Here is a 15,336-nt window from a genome sequence, read left to right as displayed (position 1 = left end):
TGCGGTTTTTCAGTATGCCACTTGCATTACACAAGTCCTGTGTTTGTAGTCTCTCTATTCTTTGCTCAATTCAAAGACCTTTTGGAAAGTTGCTTGTGGGTTTTTGCGTTAATCTTATCCAGAAGTCCGAGTCTGTGAGCTGTAGACTTTCCTGTCAGGCTGGAAGGTGGGGCAGGGTGACTACTTATGAGAGTGGCTGTGATAGTACCTGCAAGGATGCGAAATAACTTTAGCACAAACTAAACTTTGTGGCAAGGTGTTGCATTTTAAAAAAGAGATACTGTTTTTAATAATTCTGCAAGCTTTGTGTTTAAATCTCAGGAAAAAAGGAAGAAGACATAGAATTGTTTAAACAATAACTGTCTTTTAATCATGTTCTCTAGCAACAAAAAACCCAACAACTTATACACAAACCAAAACCCCTTTGATTTCTGTCTATAGAGCACTTGTCATAAAAGTATATATTTTTACTGGAAGCTGTTTTTCGCTCTGTGTTGGTTATTTTTTAATTACACGGGAAAAAGAGTGAAACTTGGCCAGGTAGTTCCAACTTCCTGTTTCTTATTCACTTCGCTAACAGTTCTTTCATCATCTAATACTGTACAGCATTTCAGCTGGAAGCCCTTCAGGGATTTCTTTATATTGAACAACCTTTTTTTCTTCGCTTAAGAAAATACTTGAGAACAAATAACGAGTTCTAGTGACACTAGGTTTTAGTCAATAATGTTATGCTTTTGCCAGCCATCCTATGCCATGCTTAAGGTGGCTGACTTGTAGGTGAAATTGAAGTGGAAAAATAAAAATGTACTTCAGCCAAGTTGTTTTTCCTGTTTCATTTATCTTTTCAGGGTGCCTTAACTAGCTGTAAAGAAGGCAGCCACTGCAGAGCTTTGACTTGGAGCACCATAGAGAAAGAATAAGAAAGTGACTGTCAGGATTTGGAGACTTATGCTCATGTTTCCTACTTTGACTTCTTTCATGTCCCAAGGCCCAGGCAGTCAAAATAGCTCAGAGTTACATTTTCAGTTTCTCAGTCTGAGAACCAAATTACATTAGTAGTCAGGCATCTAATGTGCAAAATTCTTTAGCAAAATATAGCATCTCATACCTCAGCAATATTTGACCTCTCTGGGAAGTCTGGTCTCTCAACTTGGTGGTTAACAGGAGTCTTTCCATATTTCGGAAAGACTTGCTAATCTACAGAGAGTGTTGTGAGATGCTTTATAAAGGTAAACTTTTTTTTTTTTTTTTAATTGATGCCCTTGCATCTTTCAACCTTATTCCTTAGGGAACCAGAGCAAAGGTCAGCAGGACTGGAGTTCCAGTATAGGATAGCTGCAATATGGCTGGTTTTCCAATTCAACCTTTAATTTGCGATTAAAAAAAAATAACATTACCGTCCTTCTAAAAGTTTACAAACTTCTTTGACTATAAAGATGTGCTAGACCAGCAGGGTACCAGTGCATAATTCTCAGCACTCAGAATTTCTTGTAGGACAGAAGTCACAGGGAGATATTGGGTTGCCAAATAGGTCTAGTGACTCTGCTTCTGAGGACCACTTTGTATGGAGCGCAGCTATAAAACTACTGGAACAAACCAGCAGCACCAAAAGAACTTTTTGCATTAAAAACTTACGTTCTCTTCTGTTTCCTCAAATGTGGGAAATCAGATCTTGTAAACAGTCTGTGTGTGGGTGGACAGGGTTAGAAAGCTACTGCTATACAACAGCACGTATTAAATAAATAATGGTATATGGATACATGTACGTATGAGAGCGATCGTCGCTTAGTAGTTGCACAGTTTGAAGGACCTTAGGTGGATTTGATTCTATACATGGCTGCATGTGTGGAAGGGATATACATGAAGTTATCATGCTACTTGGTTTATTGAGCCCCTTATCCCATTGTCTGAAACTGTGATTTGTTATGCTGTGATATGATCCAAAATAGAACCACAACTCACTGTAGCGGGTTCTTTCAATCCTCTGGGAATGTTATTCTGGCTTAAATGCACAAAACTGCAATGTGTAATACAGAACTGCAGCTTATAGATCAACACTGACTCTATTTGTGGGAATGAATGAATACCTCATGTTTGATGTGCTATGGGAGCGTTCACAGATGATTTCTTAAGTTGCAGTACTATATTTTTTCATGCTTTTTCAATGTCATATGTTTTGCTTTTTCTTCTATGTGTAGAATAGGGTGGTATTATACAGGGTTTTTCGCTATAAAAATAGAACGTGAAAAGATTTCTCCCTGGTGACTCTTTTTAATGGTTTCAGAGACTTCTTTCCAGCAAAATTTCAGTCAAGTCTGAAATATACAGGTGAATGCTTCTACACCCATCCACACGTTCCACAGCTATAAAACTTCTTTAACTTGTTCTTCCTGAATGCTTTGCTGGTGTTTTTGTTTCACTTATCTACTCTTATCTATGGTTCCTTCTGACAGCTTTAACCCTTGGACTCAGGTCTGTGAAGATAACTTCTCACAGTCTAGTCTAATAATTACGTGATAGGTGGGAGGCTTCACTTCCATGCTGTTCTTTGCAGTTGTTCATAAATATATAGAATTTTATCACTGATTCAGCCTTTTCTTATGATCCAAATTTTTACCTGAAAATACTGAAATCCCTACAAGTAGATAAATTCCATTCAAAACAAAACAAACAAAAACCCACCACCACCAGCAATAAAACTACAACAAACAAACAAAACCACCACCACCAAGATAAATGTGCATAATAAAGAAATCAGACTCATGCTTATGCTAGCTGCCCTGCTAATACTCTAGTTCTGCTGCACCTTGTCTATGGATTTTATTTATTTATTTACCATGTCTTGATTCAGCAGAGGATGAGGTGCGCAAGGCTGAAAAGAGACCTCCTGAGTCATGGAGTACAGCATTTCTGCAATTGGAGGAAATAAAGTTGCAGGCTTCCCTTTGTAAATTTATCAGTCTTTGTCTCAAATTTAAACAGCTTTTGCTCCTGTAGTTTCCCATTGGGAAGCCATTTAAGAATCTTACTCCTCTGTTTGGGTATCTGCTTCCAATTTCTGAACTAAATTTGTTCATAGCCAGTTCATGCCCATGTGGTTTTGTGCCAACACTGGTCTTTAATAGTTCTTTCCTTTTCTTATAGTCCTCCTATCATCTGACAGGATTCTTGACTTTATCACCTGTTTTTCACCTAAGAAGTGAAGGTAATTAAAACTGTGTTTCTCTTTGCAATGTTCTTCATTACCAGTGTCATTGTGCTTTGTTTTGATAAATTCTTCAGTTTTGAGAACTTTTTAGTCTTTCCAGTCAGTTCTCAGACAGACGCAAGAGAAGGTGGGTGTTTGCATTTTACTAGAGAGTCAGAGAATATGTATAACTTTTTTGTAACTCTAGGGTCAGGAAGGTGAGATGGGAAGGAGGAGAAGGTGATCTTCATGTTTTTGTATCTGTAAAAAGCTTTCACTGGGGACTTTGTGAAGAGTTATGTGGGTCTGAGCATCTGGTGCCCAGGATAAACAGAGGTATTGATCCTGTGGTTTCATCCAGTCCAATTCTCCCATCACTCTGTAAAAACCTGCTTGAAATGAGCCAGCTGATAAAACTATTGGAGGGAGTGCAGCTTGCAAATGAGTTTTTGAGGGCAACTTTCCAGCTCTTTCCTCAGAAGGAATGATGCAAGCGGCTCCCAGAGCCCCAGACAAACGCCTGGGATCTTTCTTCTTTAGAGCATGTGGAGAGTCCCTGAGAAGAGCCGAGTCCGGGGGCTGACAGAAAGATGAAGCCAAAGGCCTATAGTGGGAACCTCCTGCTGTCAGGATCCCACGCTAAGCTGCAGTTGAGGGCAGGCATAGAGGGGAGAGAGAGCTGAGTAAGGTTTGCTGTGACCTTGATATGTTCCCAAGCATCTTCCCTTGCTGGGCAGTGCTCAGTGGCATCATTTACAAGATTCCTCAAATGCTCTTAAACTCAGCAGAAAAAAAAAATATATAGTCTATTCACCATGCTACTGTATGTTATATTACACATATCAGCATTCTACTGATCTTAAAATTATACAATTATGGTTGAGTGTCTCTTATAAGACAGTTTGTTTTGTTTAACCGAGTACATCAAAACCAGGACTTTTTGCACTGAAGTACTGGACTCAGTCAAACTGTGTGAGGTTCAAGATAGAATTTTGGGACAGGAGGCAGAGCCAAAGCAAAAGACCTGGTTCCCGGATTAGAGCAGATGGTAGGTAGTAAGTAGGTAGAGCAGATGGTGTGAGAATAGTCAGCCTTCTGTTTGGATCTATCAGGTGAATACTGTGGTTCTGAGCTCTTCTGAAGTCACTGTCTGTATTTTTCTGTGGATGTTGAGTTATATTTTTTTTTTTTTATTAACAAAGAAATTTAAACACTTTTAACACTTTTCTTTCTTAAATTCCTCCCTGCACACACACACACCCTGTGATGCAAAGACAAAAAAAACCAAACATTTCTCACCCTGTTCTAAGTAGAGCAGCTACATTCTAGGAAGAAGTTGTTTCAATATATTTTTAGAATTCAGCTGGACTTGTAGCTAGGGATAGCTCTACCCAAGCAGTTTTTCCTCTATACCCTGTTTTATTGTCTCCACTGCTTCTGTGGCTAAGAGGTATGCACACACAGATATGGCAGCTTGCTGCATTGAGCACTGCTTGTATTCCCTCTCTGCTGGGAGTTTCCCAAGTCAGATAGTTCTGGAATCCTCCAGAAATGAATTGTGGGGGACTGGTGCAAAAGAACATTTGGTGCTGATTTGCTGATCAGTAATTCAAAGTAACTGTTGTTTCTCTCCTCCAACAGATCAATTTAAATGGTCTTAATCATTAATTGCATGAGGTGCTGATGCTTTCATGACCATAAGTAAATAAATTTTAAATTGCCTTTGTTCGACTGTATGTAAAGGACCAGAACCAGGCTTTTTCTGTTCTCTTCAATCCTGATGATCTCCAAGCAGGAATAATCTAAGCTTATAGGTAAACTGCCCTGCACTTAGTAGATTTTCAGAGCCCAGCATACTCTTCTGTTTTCTGATGAGCTCTGTAGTTACTTATTCATTCTTTGTTTGTTTATAAAATATGAATGGTAATGATTGGCCCAACTTATGGCCCTTACAAAATAGGCTGGTTGAAAATCTTTCCATTTTTGGACTTGGAGTATATCCTTATGCTCTGATTGCCTTTTGTGATGGTCTCCCAAGATGAAGGAAGTGTGATGTTAATTGTATTATACTCATACTGAGGAAAAGGTTCATACAGGACAGGCTGAACTGGAAATAAATGTTGTTTTAAAAAACAACATAGTACCTTCCAACCCCCTCCTCTGGCAAATGTGATACTGAATACATTTAACAGGTTCAAACTTTGAGGGCCTGATGCTAAGCATTCCTTGTGTGTTTTCTTTCATTTCTTAATATATATACACATTTGTGATACACTGAGCATTCTGTGCATGATACTGTAAGTCTCCCTTGCAAATGCAGCTCAGTTATTTGTCTGCAGCCCACAGTTGCCATTAATTCAGAAGGCTGAGGCAAATGACCAAAATTATCCTTTTCCAATGGGGCAACATTTCCCAGAAGGCATACCTGAGAGCTCCTGGGTATATGGCAGCATTAAATCTGGGGAAAAGGGAGTCTCTTTTCAGAAGTAACACAATAGGTGGTTTAAGCAATTAAATGAGGAAGAAGGGTAGGCTGGTCTGAGCAGAAAACAAATACTTTTTAAATCAAAGAGGTCTACATATAATGGATAAGAACCCGATGGTTTCTTTTAAAAGAACAACATCTCCTTTCACAAAATCAAGATGTAGTGTTTTAAATCAAAAGGCTAGTTAAATAGTCAAAAGAATATTATGAAAGTTTTGTTGTTGAAGATGCTTTTGGCTACAATGATATTTTTAGACTGAGTTGTGGTGTGGTGTGATTTTTTTTGGAGGGGGGAGAGGGCAGCAGGTGGTTTCTGATATTAGCAACCTGAAATTTAGATTCCAGGTGATTTTTGACCTTCTATTTATTGGGATCTCTTTCTGGTCTGAATAAGCGCCTTTTGCTAAAAGATCTTTGCTTCTTATCTTTCCTCATTGTGTGTTTGAGCTATATTCATGGGAGCTTTGTACACAACTGACTGCTTTGTCACTTCTGACGTGCTTCCTGGTAACAACACCAAAGGCATTTCATGTTTGTAATGTAAAAGGCAGGATTGCCCTTGACTTATTGACAGTGGTCAATGCCAAGTCTAGAGTCAGAATGGCCACAGCTGTTACCAGGTGCGGAGGTAGGAAAAAATCTCGTGGTGGATCTTATGCAGGACTTTATTTAATGTGTGCTATATGAATCTTACTCCTCTGAAACACAACTGAATTTCACAGTTAGATGAGAAATGGACTGGATCTTTTCATAGTGGCGAAGGAAGGAGTTGGCAGTCAAACAAAGCTGGTGAAAATCTGTTTCTGCTGATATGCTTTAGAACTTTGCTCTATTTGTTATGCAAGATTGAAGTTGAGCTGTTTCAAGATGATTATCTTATTGATCAGTTATGTATGTCTGACATTCAGACTTGCTGTTGCTTGAAAATATTTCTACAAGGAGCACTGAGCTTGCTGTGTGTGCTTAATACATAAGACAGAGATGCAGAATATACATAGACAGCACTGTTAGGTTAGGAAAATGGCTTTAGCCTGGGCATTATTGTGATTTTTTTTTTTTTTTTTTTTTTTTTGATTTTTTTTTCCCCTCTCTTGTGAAGTAGAAATATTGGTAATCCTGAAAATGAACATGTTGCAATTTCAAAATTGTGCAGATGGGTACAATTTCCTTAATTAAGTTCTTTTATAATCAGCATGCAGTTCTGCCTCTGATCTTTTTCTACTCATTACCAAGTCTTAATTTGTAGAGAGTTTCCTTTTTAAGTGGTTTTAAATGAAGTTCAGCTTTCCTGAGTCAGGCTGCAGTGCCGCTTTCTGGGAATTATTTACTGGGTCTTTATCAGCATGAACTATACCCTGCCCAACCTGTTTGAATATAGTCCAGCTCCAGGTGTGTTGTCTAACTAGAGAAGTGAAAATTGATGGTACTTTACACTTTCTTACAAAGGGGTAAATATCTCTTCGTGGCATCTCTGGGCCCAAGCTGTCAGGGAGAGAGATCTGTCTTATCCTAGTGCCTTTGAACAGCCCAAAAGCAGCTCTTCTTCCCTCCCTCTTGTTTTAAATACAAACATAATTATAATTTAATTATGAACACATTCTCTTATGCAGACAGAAATCATGATGAGTAACAGCTGGTACTCCAGTCTTACCTTTCCAATGCAACTTGCAGAAGAAACTATGTATTACTGCACTCTAGTAATTCTTCAAGAGAATAGCAGAGGGACTTGGGAATCCTGACTCCTGGCTGTATTCTTGGCTTTGGGATAAAGTAGAAGGGAATATAGTTTACCAGTTAAAGCAGAGGGTGGGTGACTTGGATTTCTGGTTCATTAGGTATATCCTCTGTGTGGTATGGAAGAGCAGTGTGTGATTCTGAAGACTGACTTGCTACCTAACTTTGAATCACCTAACTCTTGTGGGAGGGATCCAGAACTCAGAGTTGGGGCCAGTACCCTTATTTTGGCTTCTCTGAAAGTCTATTATTTCTCAGTCAGTGAGATTGATTTCTATGTAATCATCTTTTTGGGCGCTGGATTTTTATCAGCCTGTCATCCTGGCCCTATGTATCACAGATGCATAGGGTATTTTCCAAAACTTGACAGTCTTAACTTCCCTGTCTTCTCTTTCTTTCCCTGCAAGAATGGGTAGGCTTAAATTGGTGGACTCAATCCATTGCATTAGGCAGAGTCCCTAGGATGAAAGAAAGATAATACAGTAGTAGGAACAGTGAATGGGTTTGAAAGCTCCCTTCTTAATTAAAAGGGATGAAATCTGTCTCTCACATTATTTTATGTGACAATAAGATTGTGTGTATAGGTTAGGAAATTTTAATAGTTCCATGGAAAACTTTCACTCTTCACTTTTATCTTAGATGGATGTGCTTGTGTACATGCATATACACATACAGATACACAAGCTCTCCTGACTTACAGTTTGTGTACAATTACTGACCTCATCAAATCATGCTGTACAGGAATGTGTTTCTCCTACCTTTCCCTTTCTACCTTAGCTAGAACTTAAGCAGCTGAGTAACCGAAAATAGAACTTTAAGGGTACTTAAAATGCACTCCTTAGTTTTTGAGGTAAAAAAAAAAAAACACCCTAAAAAAACCACAACAACAAACCAAACCAACAAAACCAAACAAACATTAAAAAAAAAAACCAAACCAAACAAAACCACAAAAACAAACTACCACAAAACAAACAGAAAAGCTTCCATAAATCCTGGTGTCTCAGTGTTACTTTTGCTCCCTCACTTGTTTACTTTTGATCTGTCAGGTTGGTGGAATTGGTGCATGAAGCATGTAGAAGGTGACCTGGACAGACCTTTCACTTCTCCATTGGCTTCATATATTCCCATTTCTGTGGACTTATGTTTCATTTTAAGTGTCCTCGCCTCCTCTGTTGCTTTCAAGAATCTTGAACTAGTTTTTTTTCTAGGGGCATCATCTTGCCCCTATGGCATTTTTGTCTTGATCTACCCTCTGCTGAGGTTTTACAAGCATCAGATTCCCTGCCAAGTAGTGGGAAAAGGCTCTTTGAGAGCTCTACCTATGAGCAGTACCACAGCATTTTCAGATGCCTGTACTTGTCTGAAATTTATAGCCTTAACATTTATATTCATCTCATGCATTTTTTTCATCCCTAGACTGTTGTTTCTTGAGTTCCATATTTATCTGGTCCTGACTGACTTTGCCTTTCATTACCTTATGATTTGTCTTTTGTCTTTGGTCTCATTCTCTACTTTCACCTGTCTGTTCTTTTCTAGGGGTTCTCTTTCATCTGAACTTGAATAGGTACTGAGTAACTTGTCCACATTTAACCTTCTGATTGGGCCCTCTTGAAATATTTGTCCTCCCCAAATTTTTGACACTGGTTAGTCTTTAATTATCACCTTTCTTCCTTTTCTTCCCCATTTGACATTTTCCCCAGCTTATGCTTATCTGTTTGTTCATTCAGGCCTCCTTTCTCAACCTGCCATGCAGATGAATAGTATAGATTTTCCAGAAGTTCATACTTCCACTGGAAGAAAATACCCCTTCACGTCACCTTTTGAGACAGTCTTTTCTTAATGCGAGCTCTTAATTCTAAGGCAATCTGTGATACAATAGCTGAGAAATACTGCTTCTTTGATGTCCCACCAGAATGAGTTTGAATAACGAAGAGCTTCTGGGAGCTTGAGTGGATGAATTTACAAAGCTGGATGAATTAAACAGGCACTTGCTCTAGTGAACATCCCTGTAATATAAACAGTAATCTTATTTTTGGCCATTAATTTCTCATCCTGAAATACTTTACAATCAATTAATTTGGTCACATAAGACTTCTCTATGAAATGACATTACTACCACTGTACATAGGCAACACAAGTTGATTCTGTGCCATGACGTGTTCAGTGCTAAATATCTTATAGTCTCCTTTTCTAGCTCTTAGTATGCATGTTAGCTCATGGTGAAATGAAGTTATGGAAAGGAACAGCAACTTACTAGTGTAGTGTATTTGTACTGCTGTTTAGGATGGGAAATACATGATGAACATACAGAGACCTGAGCTAACTTTAATCTGAGGAGCTTAGAAATCAGTTGCAGTAAATCTGTGGTGTCTTGAACTTGAGAACGTTAGCCACCTGTGTAAGTAACCTGACTTCTAAGCAGGCTTAGATGGCCTCTACAAAAAGCTCTGCTGTGATCCCTCTGTGCTGTTTTAGCCAAGAAACTCAAGTTAAAGTTATAATAGAAGGCTGTGGCTTCATGTGCCACAGTCAGACCTCTCATTAAAGCTAGAAATAGCCATAATTTCTCATATAGCAAGTGTGTTTATAAATATCTTTCTGTCCTTTTTTGGGTACATATTTTGTATCTTCATATTTCCTTGTGTTTACTCTGCATGAAGAGTCTCTTGTTCTTCCTGTACCTCAGTTCCTCTGTGTACTTGCATCTGTGCACCTCTTTGTACCTTGAGGCTTCAGAGATGTGATGGGCTATGGTCAATTGTGGCATAACTCCTTTTTATTAGCCTAGTTAGCATTCACCAACACTGATCCCTTCATCTAATGATTCCAGCTGTCTCAGCTTCTTTGTTGACATAGCAGGAAATGTATGGAGGAGGGTTAGATGTAAGTCACTAGAGGTCAGCAGAACAAAGGGGTGTTCTGCAGAAACTTCAGTGATCTAAAGACTGGCAATTGGAAAGCAAAAGATGAAATAACCAGTCTGCTTGTTTGGCTCCAGCTGTACAATTAAAAAGTACAGTAATACAGGCACTATTGTCCTGCAAGTAGAGACTCCAAAACCGATAGTGATAAAGCTGAACTAGCATGGACATAAGAACAGATGTAAATGCCCAACCAGTCCTATGGTCACTATGAAGTAACTTAGAATTTACTACTGGAAAAATGTCATATTGAAATACCGACAATTAGTAAAAACAAACAAACAAACGCCAAACAAACAAACCAACACCAAAACAAACAAACAAAACCCCCTGCATTTATTTTTGGCACTCTTGGTCCATATAGGTGGTTCTTCAGGAAGCAGAATTCAGGATGCACTCAGATGGAGATTAAACCGCTATCAATTTAACCAAATCTTCAGTTGAATGGTTATAGACTAATAAAGCAGCCCATGTTGGAAGGGACCTTGAAAAATCATCTGATCCAGCTTTTATAGGAAAGGGAAGCTAGATGAGGCTATCTAGCACCCTGTCCAATTGCATCCTGAAAACCTCTAGTGGTTGTGACTCTACCACATCCCCAGGGAGGTTGTTCCAGGTTGTTCTCACTATAAAAAACAAACAAACAATCAAAAACAAAACAAACAAGAAACAAAACATAAAAACCCTTCTTTCTTGCATCAGGATGAATAGGCCTTTCCTTTGTATTTAGTGTCTGATTCTGGTAAACTCTAAGGATTACTAATGGGTCTCTAGATGTGTTCTTCTATTCTTCTGGATACCTGTATTCCTGTGCAATTTTTTTTTCTTCACTTTTCATCTCCCTGTGCTAAGAAATCCTTCAAAAGACAAAAACGTCCGTAAGTCTTTACCAAACTCCTGGATGGTCAGAAGCTGCATTTCCCCCTCCCTGTACCACCCCACCTCTGCCTTGCTGTGTTTTTTTTTGGTTTGTTTTTAATGTCTTTCATATCTTCTCCACTGAAGCTGTTCCAAAGCTGCCATCCTCTGTAGAAGCGACATGGAAGTGATGACATGGCAGGGAGAGAGGCATTAAAAATAGCATGACCCAGGGATCATTCCCCTTTTGCTGTGGCATCTGAGCTTGAAAAATGGTCTGGATTCCTTGCAGTCCATAGGCTTCAGAATAAAAAGGAGTTTAGAGGACAAAGCAAATCAAAGTGCTGCTTGTGTGACAGAGATCAATGCAGCAAGCTGGAAAAATGTGGTAAAACTATACTTGTATTTGGAGTTACTCTCAATCCCTTGATAATTTGTTCTTTTTCTCTCTGTACATGTGACTATATGTGTTTAGGAAAGAATATCTGTCATCAGTTTACACTTTTATCTGAACATTTTAGTGGCACTTTAACCCTGATAATGAAGCAGGAGTTTGCAACAGCAGACCTGCAAAATTCATTTAGGTATTTTTTGGTGCATGTTGTTCCTCAGTGTTTGACGCAAGACATAGTATTTTTTTTTTTCTGCTTTCAGTCTAAGCCCAAAAAACCCACCAGAAAATTAAGTCACTAAAGCTGTGTGGCTGGAAACAGTGTTGATTGATAAATAACTGTCATCCTTTAGTTGGTTTGAAAATGAGGAGCTGTAGCTTCAGAGGCCTTTCCTTCCCAGCTTCCTCAGGGTGTGCCAGTCTAATGTTAGAGTTGCTAGCACAGGGCTTAAAACATATCAGCATTTTTTAGTGGTAAGGTTCCATGACGTTTGATTTTTTTTTTTTTTTTTTTTTTTTACTGGGAGTTTATTCCTTGTTCAGAGTTGATAAAAAACATCATTGTCTCTTCTTGCTGCAGAGCATTTGTTAGATGCAATAATTTCTTGTCACTAAAAAGCAAAACCAGCTTTTAATTCTCTGCCTGGAATTCTAGTGGTGCCTGCTGAATGCTGCTGCACTGCCTGAGGCTCCTGTTGTTCAGCTGGTGGGTTAGAAGTTGGAGGGACAGGATGTGGATCCTGTGGCACAGCTTTGTGAAACTGGAGAAGATAGGTTCTGTGTTTTTTTGGGTCATCGAAAATCTTGGATTGGTAGCAAGCAGAGTAGCTGTTCATGTTTCCAGTCTTTTGTTTCATTAGATGGCCTAGAATGCTCTAGAATATAATTGATGTCTGTCAAGGAAGACACATCACAGAAAAGCACTGTTTGTGTTCCAACTGAAGCAGCCAGTGGCTTAGAAGCATAGAGAAGCCGTCCAAGACCCACAGCATTGCTTCAAAGTCTCGGTTGATGCTGTCACATACAGTGAAACGTACATAATCCTCCCTTGTTTTTATCAGAAATGACTGGATTGCATTATGAATGTCAGAAGTCCCAGGTTATTAATACAGATCAGCCAAACTGGATAAGAGCCTGCAGAAGCCTCTTCCATAGTCATCAAATGACCTCACTGTGGTTTTGACTCTGTTGGTGTTCACAAGAACACAGATTCCCAAGATTTCTCTTGGAGGATGGTTGTCCTGCGATAAAAGCATCTGCATATCTTTCAGGGTCTCAGTCTTCATGGTTTAAGCCAATTTTGGTAAACTTACCACTTTTCCTACTTAAAAAAAAAAAAAAAAAAAAAGCTAGAGCTGTTCCTGGAATAATCTATGACTTCATATCAGTGTGACGTGCCAGCATGCACATGCAACGGAAGAGCAGCAAGAAAAATGGCTTTTGCAGCTTGGGTGGTATTTTCTACATGAGAAACATCACTTTCTTCTGACTGCCAAGTTATTGCACTCAGGCTCTAAATCTGTGTTTCATATACAGATAAAAGGTAAGAACTGCATGTGTGCAAACTTGTGTTTCTGCCTTCATCCTGCCCAACCGCCATGTGTATGTCTGAGGATGCCAGTAGGCATGCAATCACATGCTTTTGTCCTGGGATACATGAACACATGCTCATGCCATTCATCACAGATCTGCAAGCTTCCTAGCATGATCCTGTGCATGCACGTCACTGTACAAACCCACAACCACATCCAGCTTGCTCTTCTAAGCAGTGGGAACAGACACTTTTTGTTTTGAACTAATATCATGTATCTGGGACCTTAAACACACTTTGATGTTTTTGCTGGTTCTAAAAATCCTTACTCAGCTGCTGTGCTGTGAAATGTGGCTGTGTGAGAATCTCCTGACTGTGAAATATGAGGATTTTTTTTTTTTTCTCATCAGCAGTGGGATTTTGTGACCTCCAGTTGATATCTGTACAGTACATCTTGTATGTGTGTGCTAGTGAGACAGCACAGTGCCTCCAGGAAATGCATTCTTTTGCAGTGGGCCATATGGGTAGTTTTGCATTTTTATGATGAAGATGGGAAGATAAGATTTGTTACTTGCTTTTTTTCCCATTCTTAAAACTCCTTTATTGCATTCTGTACCTGTACATAGTTGAGGCATCCTAAAAGCATGCCTGAGATAAAGCAGAGCTTAGCCCCTTAACTGGCATTTGCAACAGACTGCTAGATATCTTTTGAGGTGTCTTCCCTGTTTAGAAAGACTAGCTTTACAGTCTTGGCTATTGTTAAAAAAATTAATAGCAAACATACAAGCCTAACCTCAACAGGCAGGGATTTGGAGGCTAAAGTAGTTTTCAACTGTATCAAGATGGGGCTGAAGCAAATATATTAAAAAAAAAAAAAAAAAAACAAAACCCAAACCAAACAAGTAGTCTTCTATACAAGCACATGCAGGCACTAGTCCTGTGTTTCTGGCATGCAGAGATACTGGGATATCAAAAAGAAAATGATAGGCTTCTATTGCTTTAGATAAAGGAATAACTTGGTGAGTTATTTCTTCCTACTCAAACGAATCCAGGTGCTGAAGGGAGAGAAATGTTCACATGGTAAGCCACTATGTTTCAGTAGGAACTGGGCAGGTTATGTGGAAACTTGGACAGTCTTCCTCAAACTCAGGGGAAGTAATTAGTACTGTAATAGTGCAGAAGGCTGTTTCTGGCCTGTGTCTTACAGATATTACCAACTATCACTTAAAGAGATATGGAAAAGGACTGCTGCATAGCAGATGATATAGAGAGGATTGTGCTATACTAACTTTGAGAGGAAAACATGTGAGATCTTTGCTACTTCTGAAGTCTTCTTGCCTGACAGCCAGCTGCCCACCTTAAGCATACACCTGTGTAATTTGAGGGCTATTTTGTTCTTTGATCATTATTTAAGCCCCATTTCATCCTCCTTTTTTTCAAGTACATTCTTCACAGAGGAACTGCTGCTCCAAACTGACAATCAGGCTCTCAATCTCCCACTTAAATTTGACTGTGAATGAGAACTAAACAAAAACCTTTATTTTGGTGTCCTTGCTCTCCTATCCATGTCCCAGATGGTATTTTGCTGTCGTTATGCTTACAGGAGCAGTGCTTAAATCTGTCTCTAGCTACCTGGAAAAATGAGCTTTCTGTGGCTGCATTTTTTTTTCTTCAACTTTGTAAAGGGAATCTTTTCAAAGTGGGCATGAAGTGAACACAGAAAACCAGAACTCCTAGTTCTCTAGGACATCCCTGTTTTCCTCATTGAGAGATTTTTATTACAGTTGATAATCCAGGACATTTCTCGAGACATTCACAAGTTATTTGTACAGCCAAGTACAATGTTCTTCTCTGTGTTTTCTTTAACCCCTCCCTGGTTTCACTGTACCTTCTTTTCCTTCTGACTGTGGTGGGGCCCCTTATTTCAAGACCTTGCTTTGGCACCAACTTCAACAGAAATCAATATTAAATTGGTACAGAAACAGCAAGGTTAGAAAGTCCTGTTACAGTAGCAGAATGTAGCAGTTTAACAACTTTTGTGCCAAGAGGGACAAAATAATCATTTCAGCTGGAATCTCCTCTCTAATGGAAGCCAATGCATACTCCCCTGCATTCCTTGCACAAGTAACCTGCCAGTTCCAAGGGTAACTGTCCCTGCTTTCAACTTCTGATCAACTTACATCTTGAAGAATAATGACTTTGGCAAGGAAAATAGAAAAGCATTATGCT

The 15,336-nt window shown here is 39.1% G+C and overlaps 1 protein-coding gene across 4 annotated transcripts in view; it reads left to right on the top strand.

The window, feature by feature from the left end:
- Nucleotides 1-15,336, top strand: part of DAAM2 (dishevelled associated activator of morphogenesis 2) — a 214,598-nt gene that overhangs the window by 36,614 nt on the left and 162,648 nt on the right. The window contains exon 2 of one of the 4 annotated variants that reach the window (XM_065833151.2): nucleotides 3,145-3,205. The exons of the other annotated variants lie outside the window; for them this stretch is intronic. The gene's annotated coding sequence lies outside the window, so the exon portion shown is untranslated. The remainder of the gene's footprint in view (nucleotides 1-3,144; nucleotides 3,206-15,336) is intronic. 4 annotated transcript variants of the gene reach the window in all.

This window comes from Patagioenas fasciata, chromosome 3 (assembly GCF_037038585.1).
Source record: "Patagioenas fasciata isolate bPatFas1 chromosome 3, bPatFas1.hap1, whole genome shotgun sequence".
Lineage (NCBI taxonomy): Eukaryota > Metazoa > Chordata > Aves > Columbiformes > Columbidae > Patagioenas > Patagioenas fasciata.
Note: the sequence above shows the minus strand (reverse complement) of the source record. Positions and strands in the feature narration are given on the sequence as shown.